This window comes from Octopus bimaculoides, chromosome 29 (genome assembly GCF_001194135.2).
Source record: "Octopus bimaculoides isolate UCB-OBI-ISO-001 chromosome 29, ASM119413v2, whole genome shotgun sequence".
Taxonomy (NCBI): Eukaryota; Metazoa; Mollusca; class Cephalopoda; order Octopoda; family Octopodidae; genus Octopus; species Octopus bimaculoides.
Window position 1 is genome coordinate 9,273,139 of NC_069009.1, and position 6,210 is coordinate 9,279,348.

General features: G+C 37.4%; 1 protein-coding gene across 1 annotated transcript in view; it reads left to right on the forward strand.

Annotated features, from left to right (window-relative positions):
* LOC106878278 (uncharacterized) overlaps positions 1 to 6,210 on the forward strand; it is a 194,885-nt gene that overhangs the window by 178,775 nt on the left and 9,900 nt on the right. The gene's annotated exons all lie outside the window — the stretch shown is intronic.

The following is a 6,210-nucleotide window of genomic DNA, read 5'->3' on the forward strand; positions in this document are numbered from 1 at the left end:
GTGAAGCATGGCAGTTTGCACACATGCATCATACAATCTACTTTTCACTCTGAGTGAGAGGCCCTTTGTCACCAGTAGGGGTAGAAGCTTTCTAAACTATTCTTATTCTAGTGGTAACACTCTCTGAGCATCCACCCCTACTACTACCTTGGTCACCTAGGTAGCGGAAGCTATCCACTACTTCTAGTTCCTCTCCCTGGAATGTGATGGAATCTGTTTCCTGAGCATCTGTGGTGTTTATTGCCCCTGTGCATCTGCCGCACATGAAAGCTATCTTCTCAGTTAATCTTCCTTTGATGTTGCTGCACCTCTTATGTGTCCATAGCTTACACTGGGTACATCTTATAGAGTTTCTACCTCCACCTTTCCTACAGATCAAGTAGGCCCACCTACCTGAGGGTGTGTGTGATGTGTTCGCCTTCCTCCTTACTAGAACTTTGGTCTTTGCTACATATATATACTGATAACTTCAATAGGTAGTAAAATGAATATTATCGGTAAAATGAAGAAAATTTTGATTGACCCATCCCTAAGGGACACACCAATTCCTCCTAAGAACACTTACCTCAAAGAACTCATTTCTAAATTTACTGATTTCACCCATAGAATTCATTAGATAGCCAACCACTATGACAGAAGGCTTGGAAAAACTCCTCTTGATACGAGTACTATTGCCACAGCCAACACCAATATCAACAATAATATGGACAATAAGGATTTTACCACGAGAATTTTCAGAACTAAGAAAATGCTGCCGCTGAATAGTCACCTTGAAGCTTTTGAAAATGAACTCTGGTCTTTAATTAAGGACATTAAGTTCAAGAACGATCCCCTTAGGCACAATAAGTACCAAAGGAACTTATCCACGAAGAAACTACTGGTAAACCAGGAGATAAAATCTGGTACATAATCCCTTTTGCAATGCTAATAAGGATGGACTTAGCTAAGTAATTATTGAATGTTGTAAATAGACATTTTGATAAGAATGATAGGTATTTTAAATTTATATATAGAACAATAAATATTCTTGAGGGAAGGACAGTTAGACTGGCTGACCGAGGTGGATTCGGTTATGCTTTCAGACCTGTGTCGGTGTGGAATGTTACTAGTCCATGCTTACACAGTTTGCTAGCATAGTCAAATTTACTACTGGAATACAGTATTGATGAAGGAAATTGATTATTATCAATCATGATCCAGGAACGCGTCTACTGTTAAACATCGGAATTGGTTAGTTTTCATTGTTTTTTCTTCTTGTTTTTGCCTTTGTGAGTTACAAGTGATGCTATCTGTGGGATTCTCAGCTTTTTTAGCTGCTATTTCTGAACTTCGGTATATGGTGAAGCAAATATTTGCTGATCCCTTAATTATATTTATAAATATAGAACAATAAGGATAGGTTATAGCCTTACACATAATTTAGGGAGCGTTATATCCTCCCTGAATAATAAAAACTTAGATACTTTCTACTCAAATAGAAACAAAAATAGCAACAACAGTGGTATTAATAGGAACAATAACAATGCACACCACTGCAACCTTATTACAGAATACACTCAGAACCAAAATAACCACTTTAACCTCAATAGACCTAATCCTACCCCCACTAGGAAGCAACTCCCCACCACAGCATAATCTATGTGACTGTAGGAACAGGAATAATTGTGCCTTCAGTAACACCTGTAGAATTAAGGACATAATTTACCAATGTACAGTTCCTTCATGTATGTTATGACGTTAAGCTGCTGAAGGACATAAGTGGCCCCACACCACTTATATCATTATCTTTGCGCCCGGGCCCTTTATCTTTTCTTGTTTATTTTTCTAGAAATATCCATTGTAATGGTTTTAACTTGTGACCTAAGTCCAAATTGTAACTGACCAATTGTAGAGACTGCTGGACTTAGACTTGCCCCTTGTGGACCATAGGCCAGATTTTCAGTAATATTTTCTGTGAGTAAACTTCCTTAAGCACCCTACGGTAATGTTTTGGATGCATTTACTTGGGTTTACTTTGTTAACATAGGTACTGCCCTTTGATAATCATGTTAGTAAGTTTCCTTATATATATATTTTTTTTGATAACTTCCTTTCTTAAATTTTAAAACATCTCCCCCCACTTAAATTGAAACTACCCGTAAATAAATTGTAGTATTCCCTAGAGCATTACTAGCTCACTCTTTTACCTACCATTTTCTGATTATTTGTATTGTTTCCTGATAAACTCTTGTTTATCCTGTTGTTAACTGCATTCTACGTATATGCTGTGCCTGTACACCAATGCACGGGGATAACCCTGTCACCCATGCATACCAGCCACCCCTCTCCATGCTACCAATATTATCCAAGCGAAAGGCAAAGGCTGATACAGCTTGGCACCAGTAACGTCACAACTCATTTCTACGGCTGAGTGAACTGGAGCAATGTGAAATAAAGTGTCTTGCTCAAGAGACTTGAAATTTTGCAGCCCGGTCTGGGAATCAAACTCACTACCTCATGATTGTGAGCCTGACACTTTAACCACTGAGCTATGCGCCTTCACTTATACATATGTATTTATAAACTTGCTGTTAACAAAAGTCAGGAAATGAAATACTACAAAATATACACATAGGACAGACACAGAGGGAGCATAATTCTTCATTAGTCATCAACCAAAATACTAATACTCAGTTTCGTGCCTTAACTATAAGACTGAGAGCTTCGTATATTGGTGGCACCTGCAAGATTTGTGTCGAATTAGGGCTTGAACAAAAAAGACAATACAGGGTGGACGTACGAAAGTAAACAAATGTAATTTAAAATGAAAGACAAAGACAATAAATAAAGCCTTTCAGCCAAACATGAGAGTGATGGATAATACCTAGAAAAAATCCTCAAATGGATATAAAAAAGAGAATTAGTAAGAGAGGAGAAAAAGTTGACCAGCATGCTAGGTGTCCAGTGGTGAAAAGGCAGAGATAAGAGAATTAGTCATGGGTCACATATATATATATATATATATATATATACTTAATCATATCAAAGGGAAATGGAAATTAATAAAAATTTTCACCTCCAAGTGGCCTATCGTATAAAAGTTTAGTCCAAAGACTATGAATTACTCATAAGGTACACTGTATATTTAAATACATAATTAGGGATAAAATTCCCTAATTTTTGTGGTTCTGGGACCTAGCTGTTCTTTCTAGCGTAAAGAATCCCATGAGTGGATTCCTCTTATGTATTTAAATATACACTGTACCTTATATATATAGATATATATAGTATTTTGAAATAATAGCATGAAATTCAATATCAAACAAAATTTCTCACAAAGATATATATGTCTAAAATAGTATTGTATTAAAAATAAATATAAATATATGAAACATGACAGCTTAAAAATTTGTTAATTATTGCATCTTACGATCGTTTCACGAAAATATTGTCATTATAATGGAATCCATTGTTAATACTTCTGCTCTTCAACAATGGATTCCATTATAATGATAATATTTTCGTGAAACGATTGTAAGATGCAATAATTAACAATTTTTTAAGCTGTCATGTTTCATATATTTATATATATATTTTTAATACAATACTATTTTAGACATATATATCTTCGTGAGAAATTTTGCTTGATATTGAATTTCATGCCATTATTTCAAAATACAGTATACAAAATCATCCGTGTTAATGTCTAAATACCTTATAGTATTAATATTTTTGGCATTTTATACAAAGAGCACTCATTATAAATTCAGTGTATAATATTCTAACAGAATATATTTAATTAATGATATATATATATCATCATCATCATCATCATCATCAAATGTTTTGTTCACGTGCCACCGGCACAAGTGCCTATATATAATCATATAATCATCATTTAACATCCATTTTTCCATGGTTGGCAGATTTTCTATGGTCAGATATCCTTCCTCCCACCAACCCTCACCTGATTCCAAGTAAAGTAATATCTCCCCATGACCAGACATAAGTCTCGAGATGAATAACCTTGTTTATATGAAGATGATGCCCATTCACAACCATCAAATGTCTAGACAAGGATACACACACACACACACACACACATACATAATAGTATATAGATACATACATGACAGGCATCTTTGAATTTCTGTACTCAAAATTCATTCGCAAGGCTTTGGTTGGTTCAAGGCTAAAGTAGAGACACATGCCCCAGGTGCTACACTGAGACTGAACCCAAGACCATATGGCTGGGAAGCAATCTTCTTAACCGTGTAGTAGGAATATTCAATGATCACCCAATATCACAATTTGCTAGAATATTAGTCGTGGTCAATGCCAGTGCCATCCAATCATAGTCATGGCCAATGCTAATACCATTTAATTGGCACCCATACCAGTGCACATAAAAAGCACCATTTGAGCGTTTGGCCTCATGGAAGCAGTCGTAGGTGACCAAGACCTTTGGCAATATACCATGCCTGTATAGACCTGTCAAGCCAAGTGAGACCGTTGTCATGGCCGATGCACACGTCAGGTCAATGGCACTTGTGCTGGTGACATGTAAAGAACACCCACTACACTCTCAAAGTAGTTGGCGTTAGGAAGGGCATCCAGCCATAAAAACCTTGCCAAATCAGATTGGAACCTGATGCAGCGCACCCCCACCCACCTTACTCGTTTTCAGTCAACCTATCCAACCCATGCCAGCATGAAAAGCAGACATTAAATGGTGATGACGATGATGATGATTACTCATGTGATCAACAAAATCTAATCAATCACAACTTGCGCCAAATAAACTCCAGCAAGGATTTTTGTTTGGTGTGTTTCCTTCTTAGCCTATTGACCAGTATAAACTTGGTACACCATGACCACTTGACCGAGAGCTTTGGGATGCAACAGAGAGAGCATTGACAGACACTGTAAGGATTCGCCAACAGAGACAGCAGACAGCAGCTGACCAGACAAGGGCAGTGAACAGTCAGAGATTGAATGACATTAGAAGTTGGTAACCAACAAGCAACTAATCATACTTTATCTGTTGCTACAACTACATCAAGCACAAAAACTCTCTCAACATTTTGATGTTTGTTGTAAAAGCATTCATTTTTTTTCTTTCTTTTTTGCATATGGAAAGACTAAATTGTTTATCAAAATCTCAACAGACTCCAGCATTACTTTCTGTACATCAACATAGCCATGCTTGTACCTATATATATATTGTGTATGTGTACTGAGCTGTTATCGGTGGGATCAACAAAACAATGCATTCCATTCATCTATCCAAGATATAAATGTGAGTTATATAAGTTTAATACTCTGACAGTACAATAGTCAGACAAGCTTGTATAGCATGCCCTGTACTTGACTGCAATCTTTCAAGTCCAGAATACAACATGGCCACTCTGTTAGAGAAAGCGAGAAAGAATGAGACAAAAAACTAGATGGGAAAAGGAAACAAGAAAAAGACATATGGCAGGAAGGGAGATAAGAGTTGTGTCCCTTTGGTCCATTAGAACAAAAATTGACAATGGTTTTTGTGATTAATTCAAGTAAGAAAGGTTAAAGTTTGTGAGACTGTATAGCCAATCCGCTGTGAAAGAACATGGCTTTATACTTGAGGTATTTGGCTTACGATCATAGGGGCATGCATTTGATTCCTGGCAGTGTATAAAACTGTTACTCCAGTCCACTCGGTTTCTTTCAGTTTCCATCTACCAAATCCACTCACAAGACTTTGGTCAGTCCGAGGCCATAGTAGAAGACACTTGCCCAAGGTTCCCTGCATGTGGTTGGGAAACAAACTTCTTACCACACATCCACGCCTGTGCCTTATATATATACATGTGTGTGTATAGCGTTGCATTCTAGCACTTGTGCTGGTGGCATGTTAGAAAATCATTCGAGCGAGGTTGTTGCCAGTGCCGCTGGACTGGCTCCCGTGCAGTTGGCACGTAAAAAACACTTTCTTGAGCATGGCCGTTGCCAGTACCGTGTGACTGGCCCTCGTGCCAGTGGCACGTAAAAGCACCCACTACACTCTTGGAGTGGTTGGCTTTAGGAAGGGCATCCAGGTGTAGAAACTCTGCCAGATCAGATTGGAGCCTGGTGCAGCCATCTGGTTTGTCAGTCCTCACTCAAATTGTCCAACCTATGCTAGCATGGAAATCGGACGTTAAATGATGATGATGATATATATATATATATATATATATATATATATATATA